We start from the raw sequence: 16239 nt of genomic DNA, 5'->3' as shown, positions 1-16239 counted from the left end.
CTCTCAAATGATAAAACATATGTACATCAAACTTTATAGATCATTATAACTTTGGAACTAAATGTTGGAAAGAGAATATGGAATTTGTTGATCTATTATAAATATACAAAATTTAATTTGAACAAAAAAACTGAATTTTTTGTTACACGTCGTAGATCGAATACGTTGTTGACCTGTAAAGTTTGATGTCCATATGCTCATTTATTTTGGAGATGCAAAAGTGGAAAGTTCATGAATTGACCGCGAGGCACAAAATGGATGGTTAGATAAGGGGGGTACAACCAAAACTTTCACTTTTAACTAATAAAATATGAATTGTGTGTCGAAAAACTATATTGTGGGAGAACATCTTTCGAATACCAAACTGCTAACTTAACCCAACACGCGTCCGTTGGGAATACATTGTTGTGGTGTAGTGTACATACGTTCATCACTTGCGCATGTAAATGTATAATAAAGGCCCATGTAAATGTACTTGTCATTAACGCTTCAGAAAGTAACTAATGCCTAAACGCATTAGAAACAAAACATGATGGAGTGGCACTAAATCGAACAATAGGAATTAGTTACCATCTCGTGTTGCAAATCACCCAACATAAGAACCAAGAAATATTTACTTTCATCCTCGGAATGTTTGTAGTTGTATACATCACGCAGTGTGCATCTTCCTCAAGACAGAGACCACATCTTAGCCTGGCCACCTGCGGCAATATAAAGTGGAATGAAGACATGAAGGGATTTCATATACGACATGATGGAGCAAGAGAGGGAGAGAGCTGAGCAGCACACGAACAAATCAACGGAGGATTACTGGCAAAGGTCACAGTGAAATCGAAAGGTGGGGAAGTCCAAGATAAAACTATGGCCGAGATCACACTAAAAAATTAAGACTTGGAACTCTCTCGTCATTTGAAAATATACCAGTTTGAATAACTGTATTTATAACCTCATTAAGAATAGTGATTCATGTAAAACTTAAGCTTTTTATCACCTTACTTGCCTCTCTCCTTGATTCAAGCTGTTGTTGGACTAAATCTTGCCATGTCTTTCGAACCGACGGGAATCGATAGAGCACTACGATGCCAGGAAGGAGAGGCGTGACCCTACACGAGGTCCTTCCCAAAAAGATCATTGAAAAATACTCATAGGTTGTCGCCGAAGGACGTTGGCCGCTGTCGTGCCATCACCATGTCATGACGTGGCGTGATCACACCCAGATTCTTGCATGAGCACCACGGGCGCTAGCCGTTGCTCCCCATGATCGATGGCCACAGGCGGCCCACCAGCCTTGTGGTTGTTCGTGACGTCGTTTCCCATCAGCAGCTCTAACCTTTTCTCCTGGGCTCCGAACACCATTCTCCAGATTGTCGCAAGGGTCCTGTGATGCCTTCCTTATATTTTCTCGGGGTAACTAGTTGTACATCTGTAACCCAGTTATCCACACGCATTTTCCAGTTTACCATCAGTCCACCACCATGAAGACTGCACTAGCGTATTTATGGTACCAGTGAAATTATGGGAGGCGGTGAAGACATTATTGAATTTGACATAGAATTAGTCATTTCGATGGATGCATTGTCCACTCCAGTCGTCCCTAAGTTGTTCGACAAGGAGGGTACACTTGCTTTATTGGGTGGCTTGACTCCCTGGACAACTTCTGTCAATGACTGGGTGATGCAAGATTACGAGGCTAAATTATGGTCCTTCAAGTACCGGATTTACCTGTCAATGGTGGATACATCAAAGGCAACTTTATTCAACTTCCTCCAAAAAGAAAAAGGATAATATCGTTACATTCCACGGCGCAGCTGTTAAATAATGTGGCTCTGCTAAACTAACAGCCTTTTTGAACAAAAAGCACATGCTACCCTATGATATTGTGAACAATTGAATGAGTCAGTATTTGATATTGCTTACTCACCACACCCTCGAAGAGAGTATCGTTTCTACTCGTGAGCTCATACGCATCCTCGTGAATAGTAAAAATAAAAATAGTACATAAGTTTTAAAAATCTGAATTTTTTTTACGGACGACCATTGACGAATTCTGAACATGTGTGCAAATTTCCATGACGAAAACACATGTCAATATGCTTCCGTAGAAAAAACAAAATTGATTCTCTATCTGTTGCGTTTTCATGAAAATTTGAACACATGTTCATAATTCGTCAACTTTTGTTCCAAAAATTTCAGCTTTTTATTTCTTTTACTATTGTTTTTTATTTTACTGTACAGGAGGGCGCATGTGAGCTCAGGTGTAAACTCTAGAACGCGTTTAGCGGGCAAACGGCTACCCGAAGCGCTCCGAAGCTGCCGGTTATTTTAGGAAAAAAATATGTCTCCTTTCTCCATTAGAAAACTTTTCTCATCTGGGTTTTTTTCACATCCTACAGGATACTTTCACGGTCATCTTTTGGTGCTTGCATTTTGTTCTGTTTTGCATTTAATTCTTTGTTTTAAAAATTCAAAATGGCATAACTTTCAAACCACGCATTGAAATTAAGATCCGATTTCACTGTTGGAATCATCACGACGTGATTTTCAAAACTAGACGCTGCATGAGTATGTTTAGGCCCCACTAGGTGCAACTGCCTGATAGTTGATGTGCAACTACGTGACAGTCGATGTGCAACTTTCTCCCTACGAGTGGACTTGCAGTTTTCATTGATGACACCTCCACCCCAAAGTACCCCTACCAATGAGATGTGCAACTTCATCTATTGACTCGACCAACTTTCTAGTAGTCGATGTGCAACTCCCTCCCCCCCCCCCCTCCCTCATAGATCTCCGTTTTCACTATTTAATGTCTTGGCCAAGTGCTCAACAGTGGACGTGCAACTTCGGATGTTGCACCGGGCAACTTCCTAACAGAGATGTGCAACCTTCCCCGTATCCCCCATGGAAGTGTAGATGCTAGCATCCCGTCCAAACCACCCATGCTAGTGAGATGTGCAACTTTAGAGCCTTGTCTATATGCAACATTTCAGTATCCCTTATGGATGTGTTGTCTGACCATCCAACTATCCCTGCCACTGAGATGTGCCAACTTTGTCTATTGCCTTGACCACCTGGCTAACAAACTATGTGAAACTCCGTGTGTTGCCCCCACCAATTAAAACCACATATCCACAAGTAGGAAGGGAATGAGTTGCACATCGACTACTAGGTAGTTGGCTAGAACAACAGACTGAGTTGCACATATTGCTACTAGTAGGGTAGGTGCCACAAGGAAAAACTACACATCTACAAGTAGGGAGGACGGGTTGCACATGCACTACTAGGTAGTTGGCCAGAACAGTAGACTAGTTGCACATCACAAAAGGTTGGTTGTTATGGTTTCTAAGTTGCAACCTCATAATAAGTTGGGTCATGCAGCTCTGAAGTTGGTCTTGAAAAGAACTGATCATGATGTACTGAAGTTCCACCATGCAGTAATAGAGTTGCACCATATAGGACCAAAATTGACATAAAAAATCTTCCGGCAAAACATACTTGTGCGGGATCTAGTTTCAAAGATCTCGTCGTGAAGATTCTAGCGGTGAAAACAGATCTGAATTTGAACTCAATGTTTGAAAGATACAACTTGTTAAAAACTTAAAAACTCAAAATAAATGTACGTGGATCTGTTTTTTATGGACCAGTGTGAACAAATTTAATGCCAACAGTCATATGTGCTAGAAGACAAAAAAGTACACATACATAAAAGTGACAGCGGCTGCTTCCTTACGTGAAATAGTGCACACGCACTAATTGGAATTTAGGTAAACCCTATAGCCTCTAATTCTCCACGGGACATATCTGAATGGTCAAGACTTCTATTTTGATTTTGAAGTGCATGAAAGATTTTTTATTCGTACGAATTCTTTTTACATTTTGTAACAATTTTCAAAATGCAATGTACATTTTCTTGAAACGAGTAAGTAACTTAGAAATATCACATGATTCTTGTTCAATGCTACTACTTTTTCTAAAACTTGAGCAAACTTTTTTACACAGTATGAACATTTTCTAAATGTGCGATGAAAACATTTTAAAAATGAAATAAATTATGCTTTCACAATAATGTATGTGGCTTCAGTTTAGCCATCAATCTATCTTCACTAGTGTATTTTGCTTTAGTTTACTATATAATTCGATTTAGCCATCACTCTATTTTCACTAGCGAACACAAAGTCTTGAGTTGGTTGCATCCACTCCCTCCACGTTCTACACACTTTCATCACTCGCACTTGTCAATGTATAATAAAGACCCATGTAAATATGCTTGTCAGAAACGCTTAGGATGTTTACATTGACAAGTACATTTACTTGTGTCTTTATTATACATTCACAAGTGCAAGTGATGAATGTGTGTAGGACGTGGTGAGAGTGGATGCAACCATCTTAAGACTTGGTGTTCGCTAGTGAAAACAGAGTGATGGCTAAGTCGAATTATACACTAAACTGAAGCCAATTACACTAGTGAAGATAAAGTGATGGCTAAACTGAAGCCACATACATTAGGATTTTACAACATCCCCATCACGAGAATATTTTTGGGTGATGCAACATTACGAGGATAAAAAATGGCTTTCAAGAACCGGATTGACCTTCAACGTTGGAGGCGTCAACACAACTGTAGTCAGCTTATTCCAAAAAGGAAAGAATAAGATCATTTGATTCAACTACGCAGCCATTGAACCACATGGCTATGCCAAACCAGCGTGAGTTGCTGGTCATTTTCAACAAAATACGCTGCTGACATATTGTCACCATTAGAAAGAGTGAGTATTGCATGCCGCTTACTAACCACCGCCTCCAAGAAAGCATCGTTCCAATTCTAGGTCATGAGATGCAAAATGATGAGTAGACTCCATTGACTCCACAGGCCATGTCTGAACGGTCATGACTTATGTTTTGCTTTTCCCTTGACATGTAATTTTTTGTTGCTCTTCTTAAGGGTAATGTACATTGTATTTGAATGGTATGGATCATATTTTTTTGAGACAAACATTCTTCAAATTGTATAACATTTTTTTAAATGCCACGTACATTTTCTTGAAACATGTGTACATCTTTTAATGTCGGACTTTTTTGATACAAACGTTTTAAAACAAATGAGTAAACCTTTTTTACACTACTTGAACATTTTTTAAATATGCGATGAACACTTTTAAAACCAACTAAATTATTTTCACAATGTATGTATGTAGTATTTTTCTAAATATAAAAAAATAAAGGCAACACGCAGCTGGCCCAAAGCAAGTTAATTAAAGGCGACAGAACACGCTGACCGCGCATTGGAAGGCCGTTGGCTCTAGCGAAAGAGCATTGTGGGGTTTTTTCTTCTATTATTAGCCGGAACAAATTCATTCCATTACTGAACTGAACTCGCTTGTTGTAGAGCGAAGCGAACATGTGTTGGATATACAATTACGTTCCGTCTCTTCTTTGTCCTCTTGTCCTCAAACACGCGCACGACGCATCGATTATTCAATGCAACCGACGGATTATTAAACCAAGTAAGATTAAACAGCTGGTTTCCATCATCCTTCTGGATGCCCTCGATCAATCCACTATCAATGGCCAGCGGAGCAACCATCCAACGAGCCTTGACCGAGCACCCATCTAGCTGTATCCGACGTCGACAACGTCTAGCTCCTTAATGGCTCACGGCCAAGCCACTAGTAGACTGTTAATGGGGGCACTCCCAGCCACACGTCTTCGCGCGGACAGACTCATCCGTCCGGGTATATAATGGGCTCCGTCTCCAAGCCTCCTCCACTCTTCACCGATAACATCGCCGGAGCCACCACAACTTCGGGTCCCTCCAGCACCTGCTCCTTTCCCCCAATCAATCGCCACGGCGACTGCCGCGCTCAGGGCCCAGTTGAACAACCTTGTCACATCCATGTTCGCCACAGTCATTCCACCGTCAAGCCCCTACTAGCCCGTGTGGTTGCTGGCTGACTATGCCTTTAGCTTCTCGTGAAATGGTCCATCTAGGGTATGGTGGATGAGTATTTCTAGTACTTGCAGTCGATGGATGAGGATGGCAGCTCAGGCCCAGGCTTGGTCCCTGAGGTCATCAACCTCTTCATCACCAACACCAACAGGATCCTCAACGACATCGTCGGCCTGCTGTCCGCCCCCAAGACCCCCTTCTTTCCATTTGCTTTCGTCATGTCATCTTGGGTACTTATTTCGTCCGCTCTGCTTTGCGATACCCAGGAACCAGCCCGTGGACTTCAACAAGGTCGACGACCCGGTGCATCAGCTCAAGGGGTGCAGCTGTAGGTGATGATGCTAAAACATTTCTTTGTCCAACCCATTTATAACTGTATGTTGTTCTCATCCGCATCCAAGGAAAGTGAGAGCACCAGCGCCAAGTCTAGGACTTGAACCCTCATGGGATGGGCTGGGGAATACCACTATTCTCCTAACCATCCAACCACATGTTGGTTAGCGTATACATGTTCTAATATGGTGCTATGTTGATTGATCACTAGACTATGCGTGGTCAGGCTCAAACCAAAATGTTAAACTGGAAATTTGATTTATAATTGTTTGTTTGTTAACTTACAATCATATCTAATGGCTATAAAAATTTGGTTTACTAATTTTACGGTCATATGTTTCTAATTATTGTGGTAATTTTTAGTCTATTTATCTTTTTTTGGGAAACCTGACAAATACTTTAATATATAATAGAAGATAGATGTGGCTCCTGTCAAAATCAATGTGCTCGTTCCAACTAATTTTTGGCGTATATAATAGATGTGGCTCCTTTCAAAATAGATGTGACAAATACTTTAATATATAATAGAAAATAGATGTGGCTCCTTTTTGGTGTATCAAGAAGCATCGCACACTGGACAACTAATTTTCTCTGCGTGCTCATTCCGATAAATGATGCAATCGTTGATGCGTGCATAGTATCTAATGTGCGGCAAATCAAAAGGGCACACGATTTTCTTGGCCTAAATACTACTAGGGCACAAGTCTCCCGTGGAAGCACTTTCTGTAGATACTTCATTTTTTTAAACATATGAACTTTCTGTAGATACTTCATTTTTTAAACATGTGAACTTTCTGTAGACATAAGTTCTGGACATTTTTTTTAACATGTGAACGATATTTTTAAGTGGAACGTGCACTGTTTTAATTGGTACGAAACATTTTGTTTTGGATTACACAAAAAATAATGTAATGTCGAACATTTTTCAAAAAAAGTCACGTACATTTTCTTTAAATGCGTGGAAAAAAATTAAATGTCACTTACTGTTTTTCTGAATGGTGCAAACATTTTCTAAGAGTTGAGCAAACTTTGTTTATTGAACAATTTTCAAATGTGCGATGAACACTTTTAACAAATTAACCAAATTATATTTCCATAATACAAGTATTAGTATTTTTAACACATGTGTAACGTTGCGTCTACTTGCTCCCACCATTGGACTTATAAATATTCCTACAAGAACTGATGTATAAACTAGTATGTGATGGCAACTCCCTCTTCTTAATGTGCATGCGCTTCAAACTCATAATTAATTAATCATTGATGATTTTCCATACATAATCTTAGCCAGCCGTCACTAAACTTGTTCTTCGTGAACATACATCTCCAGGTTTTTAGAGATGCCGGCCGTCAATGGCCAGTGGAGGACCCATCGAACGAGTGGTCAGAGCCTTGAACCGTGGCTCATCTGGCTGTATCCGGCGTCGTCAACCTTTAGTTGTTAATGGCTCCCGGCTGAGCCAGGACGTCTCCACAGGGCTGACTTAGGCGCGAGAAAACAATCCAACGAACTACTCATTCGTTTACACGAGAGAGGCGAAGCGAAGCAATCGAACGGAATGCTGTTGGCTCTGGCGAACGAGCATTGTGGAGTTTTTTCTTCTATTATTAGCCGGAACAAATTCATTTCATTACTGAACTGAACTCGCTTGTTGTAGAGCAAAGCGAACATGAGTTGGATATACAATTATGTTTCATCTCTTTTTTGTCCTCTTGTCCTCAAACACGCGCGAATCGCGTCGATTATTAAATGCAACTGACTGATAATTAAACCAACTACGATTGAACGGCTGGTTTCCATCATCCTTCTGGATGCCCCTCGATCAATCCATAAGACAAGCTCAGCCAGCCACCACTAAACTTCTTGTTGGTATTCATACATCTCGAGGTTTTTACTTTTTAGAGAGATGCCGACTGTCAATGGCCAGTGGTGCAACCATCCAACGAGCCTTGACAGAGCGCCCATGTATCTGCATCTGACGTCAACAACATCTAGCTCCTTAATGGTTCCCGGCCGAGCCACTAGTACACTGTTAATGGGGGGCACTCCGAGCCATACGTCTTCACGCGGATAGCCTCATCCGTCCTGGCATATAAGGGTCTCCATCCCCAGGCCTCCTCCACTCTTCCTCGACAACACCGCCGCAGCCACGACAGCTTCGGATCCCTCTAGCACCTGCTCCTCTCCCCCAATCGATCGCCATGGCGGCTGCCGCACTTAGGGCCCAGTTGAACAACCTTGTCACATCCATGTTCGCCATGGCCATTCCACGCTCAACCCCCTACTAAACCCGTGTGGCTGCTGGCTGACTATCGCTTTAGCTTCTCGTGAAGTGATCCATCTAGGGTATGGTGGATGAGTATTTCCAGTGCTTGCAGTCAATGGACGAGGATGGCAGCTCAGGCCCAGCCTTGGGCCCTGAGATCATCAACCTCTTCATCGCCAACACCAACAGGATCCTCAACGACATCGTCGGCCTGCTGTCCGCCCCCAAGACCCCCTTCTTTTCATCTGCTTTCGTCATGTCATCTTGGGTACTTATTTCGTCCGCTCTGCTTTGAGATACCCAGGAAGCAGTCTGTGGACTTCAACAAGGTCAACAACCTGGTGCATCAGCTCAAGGGGTGCAGCTGCAGGTGATGATGCTAAGTTCTTTGTCCAACCCATTTATAATTGTATTTTGTTCCCAGCCGCATCCAAGGAAAGTGAGAGCACCAGCGCCATGTCTAGGACTTGAACCCTCATGGAATGGGCTGGTGAATACCACTATTCTCCTAACCATCCAACCACATGTTGGTTAGCGTATACATGTTCTAATATGGTGCTATGTTGATTGATCACTAGAGAATGCGTGGTCAGGCTCAAACCAAAATGTTAAACTGCAAATTTGATTTATAACTGTATGTTTGTTAACTTACAATCATATCTAATGGCTATAAAAAATTGGTTTATTAATTTGATGGTCATATATTTCTAATTATTGTGGTAATATTAGTCTATTTATCTTTTTTTGGGAAACCCGTCAAATACTTTAATATATAATAGAAGATAGATGTGGCTCCTTTCGAAATCAATTTGCTCCCTTTTTTAGGGGTACCAATGTGTTGCCTTGCTAATAATTCTCGCCTACGCGAGGCACTACTGGGCCGATCCAGTATTATACCTATGTGGTAGTTTTCTTTTTGTGATGTTTATACTTTTTTCACGTTTTTGCATCGGTTTTCTTCTGTGTTTCCTTGGTTTTCGTTTTATTCCTCTTTCCTTACCTTTATTTTCTTCAGTTATCTCTGTTTTTTCTTCTGTTTTTCTGTGGTTTTCTTATTTTATTTTCTGTTATTTTTTCTATGCACATTGTACACTTTTAATGTACATTACAAACATTTTAAAACATGTTTAACATTTTGGAAATATATGTTTTGGTGTCTATTGTTTTTCATAAACATTGTGTATTTTCTATACATCTAAAATATATTTTGAATATAGATTTAAGATTTTCAATACTTGACTAGTAATTTTCCAAATACGTGTTTTGAACATTTTCAAATATATGATTAACTAATTTTCATGTAGACGTTTTGATGTATACTTTTTCTTACACATTGTATATCTTTTACATTGAAAATACTGTGTGTGTGTGTCTGTGTTAAAAGATTAATATATGATTAATGTTTTCTCAAAATACAAGTTCTGAACATTTTGTACGGTACGAAACATTTTGTTTGGATTACACAAAAAATATAATGTCAAACATTTTCCAAAAATGTCACATACATTTTCTTGACATGCATGCAAAAACTAAATGTCACTTGCAGTTTTTATGAACGGTACAAACATTTTCTAAGAGTGGAGCAACCTTAGTTTATTTACTATTTCTTTAATATAAACAAAAGAAAAAAGAAAAAAGCACATGTGTGATACCATGTCTACTTGCTCGCTTTAGCTCATCTACTGTCTTGACATGCCCATCCACCTTTGCTGTCTCAGCTCCTGCCCTGCCTCCTGGATACCAGATTCAGTTTGCTCGCCTGCCGCCAGACATTGGAACTGCGTACGATGGCCTCCAGCTCCAACTCTCTTCCTGGCCTAGACATGGATGAGCACGGCCCCGACACGGCTGGACCCTCCGCCCTAGCGTCGCCTCACTCACTCAACCGAGCCGATGCTCTTTCTGTCTCTAGCAAGCACCTTCTCCACCACCTTCTACACCAATGGAGGTGAGCATTTTTGCAACCCAAACTGGCCGTTGTTGTCTCTCTCTTCTCTGGTGCGTCCTTTTGATTTTCTCTCTCCACCTTCGGCTAGTGGTCAAGCTAGTCAATTACAAGCGAAATAACATTCTCATGATGCGCACATAGCTCGCTATACCATCGCGAGGACCATCCGACGGTCTCGCCTTCCGAGTCCAGTTTGTGTTAAGCTAGCATTGTATGTGGCTTTAGTTTAGCCGGCACTCTGTTTTCACTAGAGTATTTGGTTTTAGTTCAGTGTATAATTCGGTTTAGCAGTCAATTCCATTTTCACTAGTGAATACCAAGTCTAGATCTGGTTGCCTCCACTCTGTCCACGTCCTACAAATGTTCATCATTTGAAGTTTTCAATTTATAATAAACTCCCATGTAAATGTACTTGCCATTACTTTTGTTTGCTTCTCTTCTTGATTAAAGTTGTTATTGGACTAAAGCTTGCCATGTCTTTTCAATCGACCGAAGTCGTCGACGCACTATGAAGTTGGGTAGGAGATGCGTGACCCTGCTCGAGGACCTACCTGAGGAGATCATTGACATGATACTCATCTGGTTGCCACCCAAGGAGGTCGGCCGCTGCCGTGTCGTCGCCATGTCATTGCCCAGCGTGACACCCACACCCGCATTCTTTCTTGAGCACCGCCACCGCCAAGTCATCGCTCCCCATGCATTTTACTGTTCATGAGTGTGCATATCAGCTCTCGAGAAGAATCCATAGCCTTCAATCTCCATAGGGCATGTCTGAGAATGTTGGTGACTTCTGTTTTGCTTTTGCCTTGACATGCCTTTTGTTCATAGCTCCTTTTATGTGTAATGTACATTGTTTCTAAACTGCATGAAACATTTTTCCGAATTATGCACACATTGTTTACATTGTATAATTTTTTTTTAAAATTCCACATACATTTTTGGAAACGGGTGAATAGCTTCGAAATGACACATACTTCTTACCGAATGGTACTCCCTCCGTTTCTTTTTAGTTTGCATATAAGATTTGGTCAAAGTCAAACTACACAAAGTTTGAGCAAATTTATATAATGAAGTATCAACATCTACAATATTAAAGCTATATGGTAAATTCATTTCATGATGCATCTAATATATTGGTTTCATACTGTGATTGTTGATATTCTTTCTTATAAAGTTGGTCAAACTTTACAAAGTTTGACTTCGACCAAATTTTATATGCAGACTAAAAAGAAACGGGGGGAGTACAAACATTTCCTTAATATTGAGCAATCATATTTTACACAGTATGAACATTTTTTAATGTGGAATGAACACTTTTTAAAAAAATATAAATTATCTTTTCATAATAATGTATATACTCTTTTTAATAGAAATAAAATTAAAAAGGAAAAACACATGTGTGGCGTCAGGTCTACTGGCTCCCTATAGGCGAGCTATGCTTCCGTCTCACCTTGCCCATCCACCAGGCCGTGGTGGCTCCGGCTGCTCTGCCTCCTACACTCCGGGCCGAGCTCGCTTGCCTCCGTCTAGACAGAACCTCGCACTATGGCCTCTAGCTCCTACTCTCCTCCTTAACTGGTTGCAACGAGCACGGGCTCGCACGGGTTCACCCTCCTCCCTGGCGTCGCCTCGCTCACTCAAATGAGCTGCTGCTTTCCCTCATTCCGACGAGGACCTTCTACTCCGCCTTCTTCCATAACACAGGTGTGAACCATTGTTGCCCGAACTGGCCGCCGTTGTCTCTCTCATCAGGTGTGTCTTCTTGATTTTCTCTCACCAACTGCAGCTGGCGCTCAAGCTTGTTAATTAGAGGTGACAGAACACGCTCGCGATGCGCACATAGGGTCTCGCCTTCCGTGTCCAGTTTCTGTAAATCTAATATTGTATGTGGCTTCAGTTTAGCCATCACTTTTGTCTTCACTAGCTATGACTTGATCTATACCTGTATGTCCACATACGACGTGACAGGTCCTACTTATTTGCTAATGAAACTAATTAAGCAGAAAGCCAATGCATGCACGCTACAAACACATGCACGTACAAACTATCCTATACTGAACTAATGCATAGAGTTGAAGTCTAATCCAATATCTGACAGACCTTATAACAAGATTAGCACCAACAAATATTGTATGTGGCTTCAGTTTAGCCATCACTTTTGTCTTCACTAGTGTATTTGGCTTCAGTTTAGTGTATAATTTGGTTTAGCCGTCACTCTGTTTTCACTAGCGAACGCCAAGTCTTGGATTGGTTGCATCCACACTCTCCATGTCCTACACACGCTCATGACTTGCACTTGTCAATGTATAATAAAGACTCGTGTAAACATACTTTTCATTTACGCTTAGAAAAACTAGCACTCTTTCTCTTCAGGTTATCATAGTCTTGGCTTGCCATGACTTCACCAAGTATTGTTGGAGATGCCATAAATTTGAGGCATTCCTGTTTGAGATCGTTACACTAATGTTGATCAGCTAACGCATATGTAGTTGCCACTGTTTGTACTTTAAGACACCTGTAAAGAATAGCCTCACATATGAGCTTCAGCTTTTCAATTGCGTATCGATCGGCAGCCTTGAGTAAGTGGCGTACAATCTCTTCTATGTCCTCGTCATCGAAATTGTTGAAAGGAAGCACCAAGCAGTCTGTGTACAAAATATAAGAGAGCCTTAAATATATCAGGTAACATATCTTGGAGGATTATAGATGATCCGTCATTCTCCATCATTGGGCCATAGAGCTGCACCCTAAACACAGGGAACCTTGCAGCAAGCACTAGCATATGTGCAAGAAATGATTCACCTTGGAAGTAGAAGGTCACGTCCGCCCCTTCTTTTGACTCTAATAGATTTGCCATATCAGTTGATAGATGGGATTGTGGCAGCTTCACTTGGGGTGAAAGTAGTAAGTCACTGCAAGTCACCAATGGATCTTTCATAACAGTGATCGAACATTCAATCAAGAAGTGGTCAAATTCCACATATTCTGCTTCAAGCAAAGTTTTCTCCATTACCTTGTCCCACACCCTCCCATCCTACATTTGCCTTCTGCACTAGATAAGTTTAACACTCCGATCTGATTCAACTCCATGCTCTGTCCTCCTGGGGAGATCAATCGATAACAAAATATTGCCTTCACTTCAGCATTTTCCCTCATAAGCTCAACAAGAATAGAGTTGTGCTTTTGGCTTTCAGCATTGATTCCTTGTGGGTAGAATCTAACTGAACAGTCATACTCACCAACTTGGAAGGCATGGGATCTCATAAAATTGCCCGGTCCAGTTTCCTTGATGACACTATAGTCATTAACCACAAAGATGTGGCTATCCTGAACCACCGTCGCGTTGCAGGTCGAGACTGTAGTTCCAAACTCCATGTGCAATTCAAGTGCCTGCAATTCCACACAAGATCCTATTAGCACACAAAATATGCTTCATTATTTTAAAATAACAGAAATATATGTACTAGTGAACCACCTCGACCTATTCAAAAGGTGGGACACAATTATTGTAGGATCACCTGCCAATAACACTACTTGGCCTAGATACAAGTTATGGACCAAACTCACCTACGCGTGTTTCTTGAACCAGCCCATGGCAAAGAAGAGTTGCATCACAGGGTAGCATTATATCTCTTTTCCTCGGGCTTTCCTACAAAAAAGAGCTCGGCCCGAATATTTTGACTCCCATAAAATCAGAGGAAACGAACGGTGTTCCTCTGAATTAATACTACAAACAAAACAGCACCACAGGAAGATCAATTCCAACTGAACGGCCACTCCTACGATTTTTACTTATATATACTTCTCATATAAAAAATGAATATATGCGAAGCATGCATCTACCTATGCAGCACAGTACTACTAGTCTCTACTGTCTACTACTACCATCTAGTACCAGCTATGGATTGAATAACAGACCTTGAAATGGAAGAGTGCAGTGGAATGGCGACCAACGGTAGAAGAGATCCCAAAGCAAAATCTTGGCCGGCAGGCTCACTACGTAGCAAACCTAGTGTGAGAGATCGGTATTTCTCGATCTGGGTTGTGTGTTCCTGCTAGTGTGTGTGGTTGAGTTTTAAAGGATTGAAAACATGCCTTCTCGTGATAATATTTGAGCGCTATCTATTTCCATCGGCCAATATTTAGATAATTTTAGTACCATGCCAAAAAATCCTAATACAATTAATACAATAAAATGACCACATATCTGTACATAAATGATCTCACAAAATTAACTGGCTACTATATATCTCCTAGATATATTCTGTAAATGCACAAAATCCTCATCAATTTCTAGCAACTACTTTCTCCGATATTATGAGTAAAGCTTTGACCAAAATTTTAAATAGAGATTGGTTTTGCTAATACTAAGTGCACACTCCCTTATCTATACCCTCTAACATTGCTTCGAGATATGTGCTATCCAACTAACTTAGGACATACAAATTTCTTTTGTGGGTTCCTCTCAAATGATAAAACATATGTACATCAAACTTTATAGATCATTATAACTTTGGAACTAAATGTTGGAAAGAGAATATGGAATTTGTTGATCTATTATAAATATACAAAATTTAATTTGAACAAAAAAACTGAATTTTTTGTTACACGTCGTAGATCGAATACGTTGTTGACCTGTAAAGTTTGATGTCCATATGCTCATTTATTTTGGAGATGCAAAAGTGGAAAGTTCATGAATTGACCGCGAGGCACAAAATGGATGGTTAGATAAGGGGGGTACAACCAAAACTTTCACTTTTAACTAATAAAATATGAATTGTGTGTCGAAAAACTATATTGTGGGAGAACATCTTTCGAATACCAAACTGCTAACTTAACCCAACACGCGTCCGTTGGGAATACATTGTTGTGGTGTAGTGTACATACGTTCATCACTTGCGCATGTAAACGTATAATAAAGGCCCATGTAAATGTACTTGTCATTAACGCTTCAGAAAGTAACTAATGCCTAAACGCATTAGAAACAAAACATGATGGAGTGGCACTAAATCGAACAATAGGAATTAGTTACCATCTCGTGTTGCAAATCACCCAACATAAGAACCAAGAAATATTTACTTTCATCCTCGGAATGTTTGTAGTTGTATACATCACGCAGTGTGCATCTTCCTCAAGACAGAGACCACATCTTAGCCTGGCCACCTGCGGCAATATAAAGTGGAATGAAGACATGAAGGGATTTCATATACGACATGATGGATCAAGAGAGGGAGAGAGCTGAGCAGCACACGAACAAATCAACGGAGGATTACTGGCAAAGGTCACAGTGAAATCGGAAGGTGGGGAAGTCCAAGATAAAACTATGGCCGAGATCACACTAAAAAATTAAGACTTGGAACTCTCTCGTCATTTGAAAATATACCAGTTTGAATAACTGTATTTATAACCTCATTAAGAATAGTGATTCATGTAAAACTTAAGCTTTTTATCACCTTACTTGCCTCTCTCCTTGATTCAAGCTGTTGTTGGACTAAATCTTGCCATGTCTTTCGAACCGACGGGAATCGATAGAGCACTACGATGCCAGGAAGGAGAGGCGTGACCCTACACGAGGTCCTTCCCAAAAAGATCATTGAAAAATACTCATAGGTTGTCGCCGAAGGACGTTGGCCGCTGTCGTGCCATCACCATGTCATGACGTGGCGTGATCACACCCAGATTCTTGCATGAGCACCACGGGCGCTAGCCGTTGCTCCCCATGATCGATGGCCACAGGCGGCCCACCA

The 16239-nt window shown here is 40.9% G+C and overlaps 1 pseudogene; it reads right to left on the bottom strand.

The window, feature by feature from the left end:
- Positions 1 to 12826: 12826 nt before the first annotated feature.
- On the bottom strand, positions 12827 to 13867 carry LOC125531688 (BTB/POZ and MATH domain-containing protein 3-like; annotated as a pseudogene).
- Between the last annotated feature and the right edge of the window lie 2372 nt (positions 13868 to 16239).

Source organism: Triticum urartu, chromosome 7A (assembly GCF_056163025.1).
Source record: "Triticum urartu cultivar PI428250 chromosome 7A, HENAU_Tu73, whole genome shotgun sequence".
NCBI lineage: Eukaryota > Viridiplantae > Streptophyta > Magnoliopsida > Poales > Poaceae > Triticum > Triticum urartu.
Note: the sequence above shows the minus strand (reverse complement) of the source record. Positions and strands in the feature narration are given on the sequence as shown.